The 20,548-nt window shown below is 41.1% G+C and overlaps 1 long non-coding RNA gene and 1 pseudogene across 1 annotated transcript; both read right to left on the bottom strand.

The window, feature by feature from the left end:
• Nucleotides 1–20,548, bottom strand: part of LOC117707881 (serine/arginine-rich splicing factor 6-like) — a 329,309-nt pseudogene that overhangs the window by 286,349 nt on the left and 22,412 nt on the right.
• Nucleotides 1,918–6,871, bottom strand: LOC143442045 (uncharacterized). The gene is made up of 2 exons (XR_013109933.1): nt 6,430–6,871; nt 1,918–3,123 (listed from the first exon to the last, which is right to left on the bottom strand). It is a non-coding gene; the product is annotated as an uncharacterized LOC143442045 (long non-coding RNA).

Below are 20,548 nucleotides of genomic sequence, written 5' to 3'. Positions count from 1 at the left end.
GAGTAATAAAAATTTTGCCAGCTTGATCAGACTTCTTCACTTGCTGTGCCTTTTTATTTTCTCACACATCTCAGTTGTCTCCACAGGGTCTAAAGGTCCCATATGATTGTCCAGCTGGCCTAGACATTTTTAAATGGGACATTAATTTTATTTGTTCCAACACATGTAGCTAAAACAAAATCAAGACTTATATAGATAAACCAAACAGAAGCAAAATGAGAATTATTTTATTCTTACATTGTGATATCTTGAGGCTCTGTGGCCTGTAGTCATGCCCTCTACCTGTGGAGGGGCTAGTAGGGGCATTGTCCTACAAGACTAGAGGACTCCACTCTAGGGAGGTCTTTGGCCTCATATCAGAAGCCTGTATCAGGAGCCTGGAGTCTGGGAGTGTGGTGAAATGTATGTTGTTCCTTGCAGGGAACCCTGCTGACTTTCTGGCTATTTTGTGCTCGACCAGAAACCATGCTTTCCTTTTATGGTACTACACCTGTTGCTCATCAAGCAATCTCTAGAGTAGAGTCTGTGCAAGTTCCAAGGTACTACACAGCTCACTGCCCTCAAATATGGGCACCCCATAGTTACTAAGACTCCACCTTTGTGCTTGTAACCTGCTGACAGCACTACTGTCCTGTACTCTTTCAGTTTCCCAACAGGGAAAGCAGAATCCTGCAGCTACAGCTGTACCATGCTGAAAGTTAGGTGGTACACTTACACAATGGAGTATTACTAGGCTATTAAAAATAATGAATTTGAGAAATAGGTAAACGGATGGAACTAGAAAATATCATTCTGAGTGAGGAAACCCAATCACACACACACAAAAAACACACACATGGTATTTACTCACTGATAATCAGATATTAGCCCAAAAGCTTGAAATAGCCAAGATTCAACTCACAGACCACATGAAATTCATGAAGAAAGAAGACCTAGTGTGCATGCCTTGGTCCTATTTAGAAAGAGTAACAAAATACTCAAGGGAGCAAATATGGAGACAAAGTGTGGGACAGAAACTGAAGCAGGGGCCATCTAGAGACCATTCCACCTGGGTATTTATCTCATGTGTAGTCATCAAAGGTAGATGCTGATGTGGATGTCAGGAAGTGCATGCTGACAAGAGCCTGATACACCTGTCTCCTTAGAGGTCTGCCAGAGTCTGACATACCCAGAGCCAGATGTTCACAGCTAACCACTGATTTGCTCAAAAGTTTCCCAATGGAGAAGTTAGAGAAAAGACTGAAGGAGCTGAAATGGTTGGTGGCCCAGGAGGAGAACAACAATACCAACCAACCAGAGCTCCCCAGGGTCTAAACCACCAGCCTGGGAGCACATAGGGACCCATGACTCCATCTGTATATGTAGGAGAGGATGGCCTTGTCGGGCATAGGTAGAAGAGGAGGAGATCCTTGGTCCCATGAAGGCTGAATATGGAGTGTGGGGGAGAATTCAAAGATGGGGAGTTGGCAGTGGTGGGGGTAGGTGTGGGCACATCCTCATAGAAGCAGGAGGAGGGGGAATGGGATAGGAGGTTCCTGGGTGGTGGTGGAAATGGGGTAAGGGACTAAATCTGGCATATAAATATAATATCCAATAAAAAAGCAAATGTATGATAATCTGGTTATAGATGTGACATTTTTATCTGTGCTGAAGCAAAAAGGAATTACAGTGTTAAGTATTAAAAAAAGAACTTGATGAAGAGTCACTGATGTGAATACTAGAAATAAGTCTACTGGAGAGATCAAAACTCAAAGCCAATTAATTGATTTATCCTGAGGGATCATCAGCATAGGAGTCAGACACACAGGAACCAGGGAGTGGCTGAGTGCCCCGGCCCGCGGGGATTCGAGGAGACCTTAGGGAAGGGGGCGAACGAATGAAAGGACAAGAGACACAAAGAATGAGAGCAAGTCTGGGTTCTGATCAATCTCTGAAACTTTAATTTTGGGGGCAGGTTATAAAGACACAGCAAACCGGGAAGTTAGGGCGAGGGTCATTGTTTAGGGCTATCTTACTATGGAATCCTTACTGTCTAAGACTTTCCCACTGTCATAATCTTATCACCCTAGAGCATCCCACTGTCATAATCTTCTCCAAGGAAATGCCAGACGTTCTTTGGGTTCCTGGGACCTGAGACCTATGAATGTCCTTTCTTAACCTTGTACTGACTAGACTTTCTAAAACAGCAGGTAATTTCCTGGGTTTGGCTCCTGGCATCTGCTCCCTTTTAACAATTTTAAGCGAGGCTGGCAGGCAAATTCGGACATTAAGAAATATCATTGGCAGATAATTGGGCATTGACCAAAGGGGGAAAGCATTGACCTGATCCTCCCAGTATCATTTGTAATGGTGTCTTTTTGGGGAGGAGAGGGTTATTTGTCTCATGGACCATGTAGGATATTGAGGGTCTTAGTCGGCTCCTTTGAGACACAAGAAATCAACACCAACCTCTATGCAATCAGGTTTGCTTTTCAGGGGACTCAGAAGCGGACAATTTGGGTCCTCCCCCTGCGGTACCTCGTCATGCACCCCTTGCAGGTACCCACGTTGTGTCCGTGCCATGCCGAACCAAAGTGCACAGATCTGAGTTCTATGCAGCTCCTAAAGGAGATGTGTCAACGCAAGGCTCAGCCAAGCCTCTATCAGCCGAATCAAGTCTATGATAATGCACTTGTAGGGGTTTAGATGCCAAGGAGTCAATTTGTTGTTTTATAAAGCCAGTGAGTCTGTTAAAGGCCCACGGGTGGAAAGCCGAAAGGCGAAAGGGACTGATCACAGGGCCCAGGATGGAAGGGAGAAGGGTAGTAAGCCAAGGAGAGGCAGAAAACTAGTTTTTCTTGTTCTCACTGTTTCTTCTGACATTCTAATCTCTTTCTGATCTTGACCACACTATCTCTAACTACCCCAGTTTAGTCAGTATAAAAACAGCATTCCTCCTTGGGGGGTGGCACAGAGCCCCCCTTGCTGAAGGAAAAGCAGATGAGAGATTTTTCTCTGATGCCAATCTCCAGCTGTTCGATGTCCTTGTCAATGGCCCGTCAGGGTTCTGAGTAGTACAAGTCCCGAGGCCTGCATCAGGATCAGAACTTCCAACAGCGGATACCATGAGTGGCTCATTTTTATCTGGAAAGGAAAAAGAAGGGAATTCTCAGGGAGATTTCTCTTCCCTGGATTTCAATTGTTATCCATTTTATCTACAGTTGGGTCTGGCTTTGTGGAGGTATCTGTTTTGCCAATCTTTCTGGCAGCCATCTAGCTTCGCCTTTTTTGATATCAAACAGACATATCGATCCTCGGCCCCATGTGGGAACTGAATCTAGGCTGTTCCATTTAAAGGTAAAAAGGTCCTTCCATATAACTGTGGCATAATTTTTATTAGTCTTAGGGTGTCAGAGGTGATCGGCAGCAGATTTGCCATGAGCGTCCAGATTTAGAAAATTGAGAACAACAAGGCATGATGGAGAATATTTCTAGGAGACCCCTTCTGGGGGTATAACTCCCAATCTTTGGTTTTTTTAAAAGCCAGTTTTTTTTTTTAGTTTCTTGCAAAACCAGGGCAGAAGCAACAGTAGCTGCTCCTTCCACACTCAGAGAGTTATAAAGATATTATTTTAAAGTTCTACAATACCTGTTTCACAATATCTTGTCCTTGAAGATTATAAGGAATCCCAGTAATATGGGTAATATTAAATTGTCAACAAAACATCTCAAATGTCCAACTGCAATAACCAGTTCCATATTCTCTCTTAATCTGATATGGAACACCAAGCATAGAAAGATAATGTAGGCAGTAACTAATTACATTTTTAGTTGCTTCTCCTTTTAAAGCATTTGCAACTAGAAAGCCTGAAAAGGTGTCAATTTACATGTACCTGTTTTAATTTTCCAAAATCAGAAATGGGTAACATCCACTTGCTATAATTGATTATGTATAAGTCCTCCAGGATTAACACCATTATCAAAAAATTAAGGACACAGAGAACAAGTTTTTGCAATTTGACTTGCACACTCTCTAGAAATATCAAATTATTGTCTCAAGGTATTACTATTTTGATGACATAAAGAATGAGATTGTTTGGCCAATTGTTACTGTGAGGCTTATAATCTGCCTGGTATACAAATCTGCTGTGGCATTGCCGTGGGGTCCAGGCAATCCAACATGAGCTCTTAAATGTCTTATAAAGATAAGAAAAAGTACATGTTTCTTAAATTAAGCTGTATTTGTAAAATTTGAGAATTAGCAATATCTTAAAAATGAACAATTTTAAGCAATTATAAACCATGAGCTATAATATACTGGCTATGAGTATACAAATTGAAAGCTTGATTTTTCAACATTTCAAACAGTGGCTACAGCACATAATTCAATTATTTCTGCTGAAGCAGGGGGAAACTTAAGAAAATGAACATGTGATCCAATTATATATATAGTCTTCCCATTAGGTGGGCTGTCTGTAAATATTTTCTGCCTTTGAATATAATTTAAAGCTCGTTGTATGAGCACAAAGGCTTGCATTAAAACTCCTTCAGAGAGATCAACTAATAAAATACCATGCAATAAACGATATACACTGAAAGATTCAAACTCTTAACTCAAGTGTGAGAGTTCTTAATCCGGGCCTATTTCTTGAGGCCTGGCCCAACGATTATCCTTCCTGTACTGAGGACAAATTCCAGGGGCACTCCTGCTTCCAGACAGCACTTCTGCTGTCTGTCTATGCCTCTATTTTTTGGACAGTCTTTCCGAAAATGACCCATGTCCTCATAGCTAGAACATTCCTTATCACCTCAGTGCTGTGAAAGCATGGCTTGGACTAAAGTTAGCATTCTCATAAGCCAAATGTGTAAAAAACAACTCCTGCCTGGGGTCTCTAAAATTTCTACCAGCCCTTTTAGCAGCCTACCTACAAATTCCTAAAATGGTTTATCAGAGCCGTGTGTGTTCTAGATAAAACTCCCACTGGGATCTCAGTTTAACTATATTTTTTAGTTTCTTTTGCAATATAAGAGTGTAACCATAATTTTGGGAAACAAAACCGATTTTTAACAATATAAACAATTTATTTTCTCTAAAATCAACACCAAGTACATTACTTTCATGTTACTAAGTTTGGCTGTCAGTTCTTATGTATGAATGCATGATAGTGCAGCTTTTAATACCTCTTAAAGAGACACTGTTTTAAATCCTATCTTTATACATCTGGTTTCTGAATGACTCCAATCCTGAGTTACCAGTTTTAAGCCAACTTTCTGTTACCAAAGTTGCAAAAAAATTTTTAATCATACCCAATAACATATAGGCAAATAATCTATATCCAAGACACGCAGAACATTTTATACTTTTAAAAGCAGTCCGAAGCAAAAATGAAGTGTACATATATTTACATATATTTAGACTAAACAAATTTTTCTTGCTTTTTCTAGCTGTAATTTCAAGAGAAGCACCTTGTCACCTGCTGAACCCAATAATCATAGTCACAGATTTTTCTAGGAGAAACATCTATTAGCTCCTTACCATAGAAGCCATAAAAAAACTTGCTGGCCCCTTTAAGAGCAGCTTTTATATCTCCAAAGGCCAACTGAAACTGCTTTTTATTTTTACTTTTTCTTCTCTCTCTCTCTCTCTCTCTCTCTCTCTCTCTCTGAAGCTACTTAAAAACTAAATCAAGGGCTGAACAACCAGCAGATAAAGTTTTAACCATTTTCTTTTAAACATGAAACATGGAACAACATTCAAGTAACGAAACAAAAACACAGACATAAACTGACAGACATGGACAGATTGGTGCACCAAGGACAAAAAATAGACATAGAGAGCAGTACTGAGGGTCTCTCCCAGAGGAGCCAGAGAAAAAGCAGGACAGTCTCCTGATTTTCTCCTGCTCTCAGGAGGGCTCTAAAATCGCCTTTTTCTTTTCTTTTGTTAACACGGCCGGAGAGTGGACAACTGCATTAGCCCTTTCTCTCCCTCATCTCCAAGGTTTAATGTTTTTATCTCCTTAGGAGGTGTAGCATTTTTTTTCCATCAATAGTCTCCTCTTGGGGAAACATCGACAAACATCACCAATGAAATCTTTTCTATTTGGGAAAAGGGAAAAAATTCTATTCTATCTCTATTTCTATCTTCTATTCTAACTCTCTATTCTAGCTCTATTCTAACTAACCTAACTCACTATTCTAACTAACTCTATTCTATTTGTCTTTTCTATTTGGGAAAAGGGAAAAAAAATCTATATTCTAACTCTCTATTCTAACTCTATTCTAACTAACTTAACTAACTATTCTAAACTAACTCTATTCTATTTGTCTTTTCTAAGATCCTTTTTTCTTAACCCTTACTCCTCGTGCCTTGAGGGACTCCTTGAGACCCTTTAAGAACAAATCATGTTTGCTCAATCCTTGTCCCATAATTGCGTTGCTTTTTCTTACCTTCACTGGATCAATCTCACAGGCGGGTGACTCTGTGGTGATCACAATGCGGATCTTCTCTCTTCTCTCTGGAGAAGCGTTGATCCTATGCTTTCGGGACGTCCCTGTGGAAGCAATGTTCGATTGGACCCCGACCCACAAGACCACACATCGGGCGCCAAGTGCCCCAGCCCGCGGGGATTCGACGAGACCTTAGGGAAGGGGGCGAACGAATGAAAGTGAAAGGAAGATGAGAGGAAAACCCGGCCAGCATACAGAATAGACTACTCCAGACCACGTGGTTCCAAGGGGGGAAGGTTTATTCAGGGAAAGGGCAAAGGTGGGGAGAGATAGGTGGGAGAGATAAGAGGTTAAAGAGGGCGCGAGTCCGGTGTACTGCCTGTTTTATATGGGCAGTGACATAGTATCTCCCAGGTAAAGGTGAGGGAGCCAGGTGGATTCTGGGAGCGTGGGGCTGTTCCCTCGGCAACGATGTGGGGGTTGCCTAGAAGTGGGAGTCGCCTAGAAGTGATGTCACTGGGTTCGGAGGCTGATACCAACAGAAAGGACAAGAGACACAAAGAATGAGAGCAAGTCTGGGTTCTGATCAATCTCTGAAACTTTAATTTTGGGGGCAGGTTATAAAGACAAAGCAAACCGGGAAGTTAGGGCGAGGGTCATTGTTTAGGGCTATCTTACTATGGAATCCTTACTGTCTAAGACCTTCCCACTGTCATAATCTTATCACCCTAGACCATCCCACTGTCATAATCTTCTCCAAGGAAATGCCAGAAGTTCTTTAGGTTCCTGGGACCTGAAACCTGAGACCTATGAATGTCCTTTCTTAACCTTGTACTGACTAGACTTTCTAAAACAGCAGGTAATTTCCTGGGTTTGGCTCCCGGCAGCTGAGCTGATTGAATCACTGCAGTTATTTCTGTGTCCTTTAAATTGTTTGTCTAAGACTTGAAGAACTGGAGACGTGAGAGGTGTAGGCAGAGTTTTCACCTCATTTTACATAAGGGCAGTATTAATAGACCCTAATGTTTGATATCTCTTGAATATATGCTGCAGCCCTTAGAAAACAACAAAATCTCTCCCTTTTAGGAAAGGCAGAAAAAGTATGGCAGTTCCAAGTCCAAGTTCCAAGAGGACAGAACTCACCAGTGGAGGATGCAGATTGTGAGATATTGATAAGCTGAATCCTTCCAATTAAAGTGATTGAATTGAGAACCATTTAGGATATTCCTTAAGTGACTATGAAAAGTCTAAGGAGAATTTCCTGAGGGGAAGTACAAGACCATAAACCAAATTGGAAGGGGTCATCACAAGGTCTGTAGGTGAGATCTGTGTAACACACTAGAAAGAAGAAAGATATCTTCAGAGGGTTGGGGCTCTGCTTCCTGCCCACCATATAGGAGTTCTTCCACATGCCTTACATTTTGTGAACCCTCAGACTTCTGACAAGTTAAGGAAAATATAGCTTCCCTGATCATGTTTATGTCAGGAATCCATGTAAGACCAGCAGATGGGTAAATAATAGCTGTTCAGAGATTGACATGATCCCTTCATTTATGGAAGATTGACTCCAGTAAGCAAAGTACACTGGTGATGGCTATTCTTCCTGTCTGGACTACCTGTGGACTTAAGTAATATACAAGACTGGAGAGCATGCCTTTTAAAATTATTTTTATTAAGTTGAAGTAGATAGATCCAGTTCAAATACAGACTCTTTGAGTAGAAAAACACATACCTTTAATCAGAGTCTTGAGGCAGGAAAACACACACCTTTAATCCAGATCTTGAGACTAGAAGACACACCCTTGGCCACACCTTCTGCTGGTGGTCTATATAAGAACATAGAAGAAGGAAGCTTTGTGTGTTTTCCTGTTTGCTCTCATCTTAGTAGCAAGTCCACTTCTCCTTGGCATTAGAACCTACTTCTTCAGAAACCCTGTATATAGTGAAGAATCCTTGGTTCATCAAATATTGTGGTCTAATTTCAAGCTTTAGCTATTGTTATATTAGCTGGATCTCACCCTACAGGTTTTTCTCATACACCCCCTTTCTCTTTATGTAGAGAAATTGATTGTGCACATTTTCTAAAGTACCCTGACTAATACAACACACCTGTCCCAGCCTGAGGTGCTGCTCCAGTCCTTGGGTCAGGGTCTAGCAAGAGAGACAGTGGGGATGAAGGGGAAGAGATTCCAAGAATGGAGACAAGACAGAGGTTCTGATCAATCTCATATATTGAAAGGAAATCTGGGTATTTATATGCGTTTGCCACGTGTCTCGTAGGCATGGATACCATGTGCAACTTGCAGGTGTGGATACTGTGTGCATCTTACAGGCATGTATAGTGTGGATAGCAAGTGAGCCTTGCAGCTGGGGGCACTAAACAGCAAAAGAAGATATGTGGGAAAAACAAGATATTTTTCAGCATGTGCTCAGCTGTGGTAGGCTGTTGAAAAACAAGTTTCTTGTCAGGGTATATGGCTTCAGATGGCTGCAAAGATGATAGCCACTTTCTGCTAGAAGTTGGTTCCCAACACACACCTGAAATGAGAATGTACAAAATTTTCCAAACTCTTCTATTGTTGGGAAGAAGGGAGGGAGGGAGGTATACACACACACACACACACACACACAGAGAGAGAGAGAGAGAGAGAGAGAGAGAGAGAGAGAGAGAGAGAGAGAGAGAGAGAGACTGACTTAGAGTGACCATGGGTCTGTATTGTTTCCTGTAAAACAAATATTGAAGCCTAGAGCAAAAATTGCATAGAAAACAGCACCATAGAATGGCCTGTTTAGGAGAAACTGAAACTAAAATCTAAGGAGTATCTATAATTGTATCCTACAGGGTGAAGTGTAAGTAACTTCTACTTCTTCTCAGATCAAATTTAACCTCAAAAATAACTCCAGCAGAAATGTCAGGGGATTTGGAAGACACAACCTGGGGCTATGCCCATATCACTGTTCAGAAATTCTGCTACGAGTGGACCATTATTAACTTTTCATTTTGCATGGAGGGAATTTAGAAAAGGATTACAAGCCCAGTGTTCTCAATAGAGTACAAAGACAAAGCAGCATGGTGTTTGAGAGTACTTCCAAACAGGGGTGACAAAGAAAGAAAAGATTACCTGTCAGTTTACCTGGTGTTGCTCAGCTGTCCCGAGATCCCAGTTTGGGCAAAGTTCTAGTTGTGGATAATAAATGCCAAAGGAGAGAAATATCAGAGTATGAAGAGACCCACTGTGGTAAGCTTTCAGAAAAACCAACACTGGGGAGTTAAAAAGTTCATCCTTTGAGATTTTCTCCTCTCTCATCCCTATTGGCTTCTCCCTGAAGACCAGCTCATCCTCTGCTGCAAGGTGAACATAGTAGAAGCCTTCTTCAGCATTCCTGGATAGAACATGACACCTGCAATCCAGGATCCAAGGCATGTGTTGACACATGACCTAGGGGACCTGTGGGAGAATTCCCTGTTCACAGACTGCTGCCTGTTGGTAGGTGGCCATGAATTTAGGGCTCACAAGGCCATCCTAGCAGCTTGCTCTCCAGTTTTCAGAGCCATGTTTGAACATGAAATGAAAGAGAGCACTAATGAACCACATTGAGATCTATGACCTGGATCCCTAAGTCTTCAAGGAGATGATGGGCTTCATCTACCCAGGAAGGCATCACACTTCCACAGCCACTTTCTGGCCACTGGTGTGCTGGCAGCTGCTGACAGGTATGGCTTAGAGGGCTTGAAGGTCATGTGTGAGGATGCACTCTGCAGGAACCTCTCTGTGGAGAATGCTGCACACACTCTCATCCTGGCTGACCTCCACTGCACAGAGCAGCTGAAGACTCAGGCTATAAAGTTCACTGCACTTCATGCTTCTCACATCTGAGACTTTGGGGTAGAAATCAATGGTGGAGTCTTATTCCTACTTCATGGCTGAAGCATTCCACTTCATGATTTCTGCAGTGTTCTTTCTTGCAGCCTTCACACAAATGCCTAAAGTGAGAGGGCTTGTTAGCTATGACCTACACCTGTCTTCCAACAGTAACAACTAGTGTTGTTGCCAATGAATTCTGGTTAGAGTGCAATATTGCTGGCACATTTACAGTGAATTGGGAAAAGGCAGCATAGTGGCTCAGGATTAACAACACCTGTAATATGTTCAAATGATGGGTGGATGGAAAGCAACACTGGAGTCTGGGACTCTCTTCCTGACATCTACCCTGTTGATGTTCTTGTTTGATTTTTGTCTGGTGTCTAGGAAACCAGGATTCAATATATGTGCTGGCCCTAAGCACAGCCCAACAGAGTTTCTTCAGAGAAACATGTCTGTATTGGACTGAGTAGAAGAGATGACCTGGGCCCAGAGGATAAGAAACAAAACCTGAATGTTTACTTATCACAGAAGAAAAGACAATGAAGACTTTCTGTTTAAGGACTCAGAACTCAGCTGCAAAAGCAATTACTGCTCTCTCAGAGAACTCTTGTTCAGTTTCCAGCACACACAGGAAAGTTTTCAACCATCTGTAACTGGTGATCCAGAGCATCTGAGACCCTCCTCTGGTCTCCTGGGCCACAAACAGCTCTGTAGACAAAACCTTAACCTAATAAAATATAATAGAAATAAACTTTTGAAATTACTCTGTGGTTTCCAGAGATGTTTATTTTCAGAATAGTCATGTGTAGTCCAATCAGCAAAGCTAAGCTGTGGATGTTTCTACAGACCCCTCTCTGTCCAAAAGTATTAGAAACACCCTGTCTTTCTTCTTGGAATTTATTTTTGGCAAATGAGACCTCCATCATCATGCTGTATGACAACTCAGAAGAGTAGACCAAAGTGGAGGGATTCTACTCCTCCTGTAAGAGATATGTTGGTGGTTGAAGTCATGCAAAAATATTTTATGTGTTTGTGGTGGATAGCCCTAGCCTCTTGTTGTCATGGTAACTCCACTCCTGGGAGGGGCTGTGAAGGAGGAGTGAATCTTGTAAACCTTCTGTCCAATCAAATTTGTTAAATAAAGGCTACAGCCAGTGATTGGGCAGTAGAAGAGGAGTGGGAGGAGCCAGAGGCAGGAAAAGAGGGGAAGACGAGAGGAGAGAAGGCGGCATGGCGCGGAGTTGGCAGTTGGTCGAAGCTAGAGGGCAGTTGGTGGAGAGAGAGAAGACGAAGACCACCTAGGAAACCGCAAGTTGTTAAGAGCTCTCTTAGCCGGGAAAATAGTGTAGTTTAATGGTAAATCTGCCCAATCTAGGCATGCAGCATTCATTTGATACTTATTGACTTGTGTCGTTATTATATGGACTCCCTATGGGCAAGAGATTTACCGCAACATGTGTTTGAAAATGTTACTAGGGATTGATTCATGGTAGATTCATACTCCCCAAGCCAGTAGATCTCAAACTTCCTAATGCTGTGCCCCCTTAATACAGTTCTTCATGTTATTATCAACCAAAACCATTAAAGTACTTGAGGCAACTCAACAACTACAATGTTGCTACTGTTAAGAACCATATTGTAGAAAGCTGATACACAGGCTATCTGATATTCAACATATATGAATGTGTCATTAGGGTGTCGAAGAGAATAGGAACCCACAGGTTGAGAACCATAGATCCAGTCCATGCCTGCCAGCACACCAGGAAGACTGCTTACTGATCTTCTCCTACTTCAGACTCAATCCCACTATCTCAACCTCACCTCTGTAGCATACTTCCTGTGAGAGTCTTCACTGCCCATTCTTCACATATCCTGTGGATCCCACAGATCTTCTCTTTCTAACCTCCATCCCCCCACTCTTTGCTCTTTCTCAGCCTTCTAGCCAGGCTTGCACCACCACTAACACCAGTACCAATCTTTCCATGGTAACAGAAGGATGCAAGTAGATCCACACCTCTCTCTTTGCTCCCCCACTGACAACTTCCCCCTTTTCATTTCCAGCTTTATTACAGGAAATCTGCTCTGCTGGTTTTTTCCTTATAGCACCAAGCCCAATGCATCACAAAGAAAATTTTTCCATGTTCTTTCTTCCCCCAAATCATACCATCATCTCACCCTCCAACCCCAGCAGGCATTCATGAACAACACAGGAAAAGAACAGGAGATAGAAACAGTTATGGAAACAAATAACTTCATTACTTTCTTCTCCATCCAACCTTCAATCACCTAGGCTCATCTATAGAGTTATATGTTAACACTATGTGTATCCTTCCTTTCTGACTGCCTACATCTGCTGTGAGTCCCACAGACAATTCCTATTTTAATCTCCCTCTCCCTCACTCCTTGCTGTATTCTAGCCCCTAACTCCAGCATGTACTCACTGATAAGTCACTGACCAATCCTGACAGGGAAGCATGGAAGCTGCCTGTAGATCTTCCCCTCTCCTTCAGTTCTTGTTTATTTGCACCTACCAGTATAATCCCCAACTCTGTAGCAATCCTTCTGGGGTAACCACTTTTTATTGTCTCCCCCAATTGCAAGGAGACAAAATAAGCAGAATCTGGTGTAATCTCTTCCCTCCTGTGAACCCCATTATACTTCTGAACTATCCCCATCCTAAATGTCACCTCCCTAAACCCAGAAACCTAGAACCACCAGTGGCAAAACCAATAAGGTCCAAGAAAAATTCCTGCCTGACAGCAATGATGGCTGTTTTCAATTCCCAACATGACTACATACAGAATGAAGTACAATCCAGAATTCATAAAGATTTCATAAAAGTGTAAAGAGAAGATTAGGACCAGGCCTAGTAGTACATGTCTTTAAGTGCAGCATTAGGAAATGCATGTTGATCTCTGAGTTCAAGAACAGTTTACAGAATAAATTCCAAGACACCCAAGCCAAAACAGTGAAAGATGTAATAGAGCCAACCAAGGGGGCATGTTCAAGCTTGGGCACATGGATCTAGGTTAGAGTCTCCTTTTGATCAAGATGTAGAGCTTTTGGACCTTCCAGAACCAAGCCTGACTGCATGATGACAGGCTTCCCAACATGGTAACAATGGACTGAATCTCCAAAATGTCAAGCTAGCCCCAACTAAATGTTTACCTTTATAAGAGTTGCTTTGGTCATGATGTCTCTTCACAGCAATAAAATCCTAACTAAGACAACATACAGCAATCACACTCTTCAAATATCCAGAGAGGAAACAGAAGAGAAGGAACAGAACTGATACTCAACACAGACAAATGTAGAAATTAGGATCTAAAGCTTTAACCATTGCAATGCCAGCATCTTAGATGCTAGCACAAACAACACAATCACTAACAGCCAGGGCATTATGTCTACACTAGAGTCCAGCTATCCTTACACAGCACTCCCTGAACATTCCAACAGGGCTGAAGCACAAGGAAAGACTTTAAAATAATCTGTATGAAGGTGATAGAGGTCATTCAGGAGAGAATGAAGAGATTCCTTTAACAAATTCATAAAAGTACATACAATAGTGTGAGGAAAGAAAGAAATCCATTAAAGAGATCCAGGAAAACAAAACAAACAGTGGAAGAAAAAGTACAAATTTGTTAAGGCCTAAAAATAGAAAGAGAATTGATAAGAAAACAAATACTGAGAAAATTCAGGAAGTGAAGAATTTAAAATTTCCAAAGAATAAATGAAATAGTAGTTGGTTCTTTGAGAAAATCAACAAATTAATAATTCCAATTCCAAACTAACATAAGTGCAGAGACAAAATATACAAATTCACCTTATCTGGAATTAAAGGTGAGACATTAACAACAGATATGGAGAAAATCTAGAGATTCACAGGGACACACTTCTCAAAACTGCTTCAGGACATTGGAAAATCTAAAATAACTTGAAATTTTTCTGGATATGTAACCCTTATCAAGGCAAAATCAAAGTCAGATAGTCAACTAAACAGACATAACTCCTAATAAAGTAGAAGCAGTCAATAAAAGTCACCTCACTTGCCCCCTTTGAAACAGTATCCCCTAACCCCTCTTTCCTCCTGATTGCTGTGTTCAAGCTTCCAATTCAGGGGGGAATTCCCTCCAGACCATAGGCCAGGAAGGCTAGGCCTTAAGAATTCCAGGTAGGGCATCTTCTCACAAACACATTCCAATTTCTCATTCCACTCCACAACTATCTCTAATCCCTCTGTCCCTCCTCTTCACTGTGTCCCAGTTCTTAACATGGACCTAGACCCCCTGGCTGGCCCTCTTCACCTGACCCTGTCTCTTCACTCCTCCCATTTTCTACCCCTATTTCTCTCCCCTGGTACACTCCTCTTTCATTTCCCTTCAGGTAATTCAGGAGGCCTCCCAGGGATATTCACTCACTGATCTTAGCCTAATTTAGTACAAAGTCTCATATCAAGTTGGACAAGGCAACCCAGTAGGGGAAAGAAAGAGAGAGCAAGAGAGACAGAGTGAGAGATTGAAAGCAAGAGAGAAGAATTTCAGGCCACAGTTCAAGTAATCCAACCATTGCCAACTCTGAATTGTTAAGTCCAAGAATCTAATAGTTGCTCTGTTTCAAAGGCTGTGTGTCTCAGGCGGCCTTCTGTATATCCTGGAATTCTGAAGAAATGGGCTCTAAAACAGACAAAGAGCAAAACTTTCTTCATCCATGTCCTTATATAGTCTTCTAGTAAAAGGTGAAGTGTCCCTGCTCACACGACTCCGTGCTGCCCCATGTTTGGGGGTCAAGTGACCTGACCCATTTGGGTCAGTCAACAGGGTCTAGCAAGAAAGAGAGTGAGAATGGAGGAGAAAGAGACTAGAAGTATGGTGACAAGACAGGGTGTGTGATCAAGTCCTGTTTATTGAAAGGAAATCATGGGTATATATAAGCACAAGCAGGGGAACACAGCTGAAGACACTTTACCACATTTGCCTTGCAGCTGTGGGCAATAAACAACAAGAGATATGTGAGAAAAAGGAGATGTTTGAGTGTGCTCAGCTGTTGTAGGCTGTTGAAAACAAGTCTCTTGTCAGGCTTGAGATGGCTGCAAAGATGATAACTGCTTTCAGCTAGGATTTTTTTTTTTTTTTAATTTTCTGCTAGAAAAAATATTTAAATTTTTTCCAAAGGAAAGGGTGGGAAAACTTACGGAAACCATGCCTGCCTTAGGTCGGAACCAAGGACCCCAGGCTCCCTTTCTCCTCTTTGGATACTCAATAGCACTTTGATTGAGCTTCTGTCTTAGGATGGTGAGGCCTTCCAGTTAGGGTCAAAGGTTTTGAGGTGTTCTCTTACCTGTCATTGACTGTCTGGCTTAGCATGGAAAAGGGGTTAATCTTTTTCAGTCTCAATGACAGAATTTTAAAGTTCCCTACTTCCAGCATGTAATAATGGATCTGTATGGATTTTATTTGAATAGCATCTATCTGTTGTCATACAAAAGCCATCAGTCTGTTGAACAGCATGGACCCGAGAGACAAGAGATTTACCAATGCCTGAATGACCAGTATAAAAGCAACACTCTTTTTAAAAGGGCAACACAGAACTCCCTCTGTTGGAGAAGTTAAAGGTCTCAGCCTTGTACCCACAAATTTTGAAATAACAGAAATTATACCAATACAACCCTTGAATTTGCATCAGTTTAGTAACAATTATACAGATTTCTACCAATAGATTATGGCTATGTAATCAACTTTAGCTCTTCCTTCTGTTCCAATAAAACCATTAATTTCTCTAGAAAGACAGCCTAATATTAACCACCTCAATCCCAAAGTCCAGGGAATTTGCATGCCAACTCTTCATTACCTTCTTCAAGCTGAAGGAGAACAAGGAATTTGATTTGTGGCCAAATTTAATGAGAAAAAGATGAGGTTCTAAAATGGTGGTATGAAGCCCTCACTCTTTGTAGAATTAAGATAATTTTGATTTTGTAGCCTTTGAGCTAAAATAACTTTAAAAAAAGATTAAGCTCATTTAGATTTTTTTAAAGTATTGCAGCAGGATCTGCTGCAGGCGTCCATTTTGTTTTGCTTATTTTTAAATTAACTGTTCAAGCTTTGGGTAGTTCAGGCTTTAGAGGGAGAACCCAATTTTTCAATTATGTTGGCTTTTTATAAAGGTTGAGTTATAAAGGTTTTATAAAGGCTGATTTTATAAAGGTTGTAAGAGTTAAATGAAAGTTTGCTACCAAACATGATTGCCTTCTTGATTCCCTTTAAGTGTTGATACCTACCATTTGTAGGGACAGTGTAAATTCTACATTAGTGTAAAACAAGGCGAGCCTCAGATCAGCGATAAATTGTTCAGTTTGACTAATCTTATTTTGTGCTGTTAATCAAATCTTTTTCTACCCCTTTAATAAGTTGAGTTAAAAGTAAAAAGGGCTTTGTAGTTAGTGCCACAAAATAAATAAAAGAAACTAAAGGATTACAATTTGAACTCTTCAAGAAGTAGGTCCTAGTACTTGGGATCTTGTTATCCTGTGTTCCAGAAATGGTCAGTGTAATTAGTGTTAGTGTATGATTTGGTGTTCTTTAATGCTTTGAAAACCAGAAGTAGCCTTTCTTCTTTATACTTAGAAATTTAGTTATTTAAAGTTGAAAGCACATATGCTGCATTTTCTGCTGAAAAATGATTTCATTTAACAGGTGCTTAGCAGACATTTGGTAAGCTATTTGCTGGTTTGAACTCCAATCAGTGCCCTTTGTATTAGTGGGGCATATATGGTTAGTTTGAAAAAACAGTGACATGGATAAACTAAAACAGTTCATATTTTATAAGTAAAGCATTATGAATGCTGTGGAAACCAAGTTACAGTAAATAGTGCAAGTGTGCAGGAATAGCTAGATTTTCAGTTTCCATGCATCCAAAAGCCCAGTTAGTTGAGACTACAATCAATAATTACCTTACAACCTTCCCATTATTCAGACATTGGTAAAGTCATTTCATCCCAAATACTTGTCCTCATTCTTTAGGAAAGATGTGGATGGATTGGCTCAGGTATAATACCTTCCTCAGCTGTTATTATATAATCTAGAAAAAGTTGGATTATAGAGTGTAATGTAGAGTTAGTTTATAGGGCTAAATAATGAGGGGACATGCAATAAAGCAAGGCTGAGTGGAAAAACAGAGGTTCAAGGGCCTAGGTAGGTGAGGGTAACTGGGAATACTTTAGAACAGGGAAAGGGGAATGCTTTCAAGACATTTTTCCTGTTACAAAATCTTAAAGACTAATTCTAGGAATACAGTGTCAAATAAAGCTACTGCTTTAGGCATCTATTCTTTGATGTGTTGTTTAGATGTTTATAAGAAATAGGTTTATTTTTTCCAGTATAAATTTCAGAATTTAAAGAAAATTGTGTCTGGTTATAGTTTACTATTTTACCTACTTGTTGGGAGCCGACTTTTAGCAGAAAGCGGCTAGATTATCTTTGCAGCCATCTGGAACCATATACCCTGATAAGAGATTTGGTTTTCAATGGCCTACAACAGCTGAAGCACACTCTGATATCCCACATATTTTGTGTTGCTGTTTACTGCCCCCTGCTGCTAGGCGCACATGGTAGCCACGCCTGCAAGGCATGCAGTTCACGTGCTGTCCATGTGCTAACCAGGCTATATATATGCCTGTAAGGCACACGTGGTATCCAAGCCTGCAAGGAGCACGGTGCACGTGCTATCCATGCTATAGACGCCTGTAAGGCTTACGTCATATCAACACCTACAAGGCATGTGGTATCCACGAGCCTACAAGGCACATGGCAAAAGTGTATAAATACCTCAGAATTCCTTTCAATAAAAGAGACTTGGTATGAGACTTGAGACTTGATCAGAACCTCTGTCTTGTCTCCATTCTTTGCGTCTCCTGCCCCAAGAGCCCCACTCTCTCTCTTGACCAGAGCACTTAGCCCCCAAAGTGTTGAGGCAGAGAAAAGGTTCGCAACATTCGTGGCACATAATGTGGGGCTCCAGTAAGCGGGATACAGTGGAAGACACCCTGCGATGGAAAACCAGTCGACTGAAGGAGCTGACTGAATTCGGAAGTGAAACAAAGGTGATTGCATAGTAACAAAAATGGGGCAAAAAATAAGCAAAAACAGACGAAAAAGGTTTTAAAGATGCAAGGAGTAAATTGCAGGCTGCTTTGAGTCAAGAGAGCCAAACAGATAGATAAAGGTTATAGTAACAAAAACGGGGCAAGAAATAAGTAAGCAGAAACAGATGAAAAAGGTTTTAAAGATGCAAGGAGTAAATTACAGGCTGCTCTGAGTCAAGAGAGCCAAACAGATAAATAAATAAATAAATAAAGGTTATAGTAACAAAAACAGGGCAAGAAATAAGTAAGCAGAAACAGATGAAAAAGGTTTTAAAGATGCAAGGAGTAAATTACAGGCTGCTGTGAGTCAAGAGAGCCAAACAGATAAATAAATAAATAAAGGTTATAGTAACAAAAACAGGGCAAGAAATAAGTAAGCAGAAACAGATGAAAAAGGTTTTAAAGATGCAAGGAGTAAATTACAGGCTGCTGTGAGTCAAGAGAGCCAAACAGATAAATAAATAAAGGTTATAGTAATGAAAATGGGGCAAGAAATAAGTGAGTAAAAACAGATGAAAAAAGCTTTAAAGACGAGAGGAATAAATAGAAAGCTGAGCAGAATGATAATGTTAATTGATTTAACTTTCAAAATGGGTGTGATTCTGAGTTGTATAGTTATATTTTTCTGGATAAAAACTCAATGTAAAGGTTTTTCTGGTTACTGGCTTAAGGAAAGGCTAATTTGGAAAAAAAAAAAGTTTTTCTATGAGTTTTCTGATGAGGTCATTAAGGTAGTAGTTATGTCTTCCAGAATTATATGGATCAGACATGACAGAGGTAGGCCTCCAGAACACTAGATTTCAGAGAATCAAAATAATTATCTTGATACTAAAACTTGTTTTGAGATTTGTATATTACCAAATACACAGCCTTGGTGAATGAATCTTCTTATCACCTGCATGTTCACTGATGCCCTGGACTTCCAGCTGGATGCAGTTAAGACAGATTTCAGATGCTTATCAATTTACCCTTCCCCTCATCCCTCTTCTAATATCTCAACGCCCATGTTCAGCTTGAAGAAGTTAATGAAGAGTCGGCACCCCAATTCCCTGGACTTGGGGACTGAGGTGGTTAATACTAGGCTGTCTAAATCTGTATAATTGTTACTAAGCTGATACAAATTCAAAGATTTCATTGGTATAATTTCTTCTATTGAAAATTTGTGGGTACAAGGCTTAGACCTTTTACTTCTCCAAGAGGGGAAGTTGTGTGTTGCCTTAAAGAGTGTTGCTTTTATACCAGCTGTTTAGGCATTAACTCTCTTGTCTCTTGGGTTGATGTGGTTCAACTGACTGATGGCTTTTTTTGTTTTTTTTTTTTTTTTCTTTTGTTTTTCGAGACAGGGTTTCTCTGTGTAGCCCTGGCTGTCCTGGAACTCACTCTGTAGACCAGGCTGGCCTCGAACTCAGAAATCCGCCTGTCTCTGCCTCCCAAGTGCTGGGATTAAAGGCGTGCACCACCACCACCTGGCGACTGATGGCTTTTATACAACAACAGATAGATGCTATTCAAATGAAACCCATGCAGGTCCAATATTACAGGCTGGAAGCAGGGGACTCTTAAACCTCTGTCATCAAGACAGATGAGGATTAACCCCTAACTTACGTGCTAAGCCGGATAGCCAATGATGGGTAAGAGAGCATATTGAGACCATTGCCCCTAAAATAAGGGAGGCCTCACCATCTTAAGAGAGGCTGGGGTCCTTTGTTCCAACCTAGGACAGGCACGGTTTCCATAAGTTTTTCCCAGCCTTCCCTTTTGAAAAAAAATGTAAAAAGGGGGACCTGTTGGGAGCCGACTTTTAGCAGAAAGTGGCTAGATTATCTTTGCAGCCATCTGGAACCATATATCCTGATAAGAGATTTGGTTTTCAATGGCCTACAACAGCTGAAGCACACTCCGATATCCCACATATTTTGTGTTGCTGTTTATTGCCCCCAGCTGCAAGGCGCACGTGGTAGCCACGCCTGCAAGGCATGCAGTTCACGTGCTGTCCACATGCTATCCAGGCCATATATGCCTGTAAGGCACACGTGGTATCCAAGCCTGCAAGGCACACAGTGCATGTGCTATCCATGCTATAGACACCTGTAAGGCTTATGTCATATCAACACCT

The sequence above is a fragment of the Arvicanthis niloticus genome, chromosome 4 (genome assembly GCF_011762505.2).
Source record: "Arvicanthis niloticus isolate mArvNil1 chromosome 4, mArvNil1.pat.X, whole genome shotgun sequence".
Lineage (NCBI taxonomy): Eukaryota > Metazoa > Chordata > Mammalia > Rodentia > Muridae > Arvicanthis > Arvicanthis niloticus.
The sequence above is the reverse complement of the archived record's forward strand: the minus strand, read 5'-3'. Positions and strand labels throughout refer to the sequence as shown.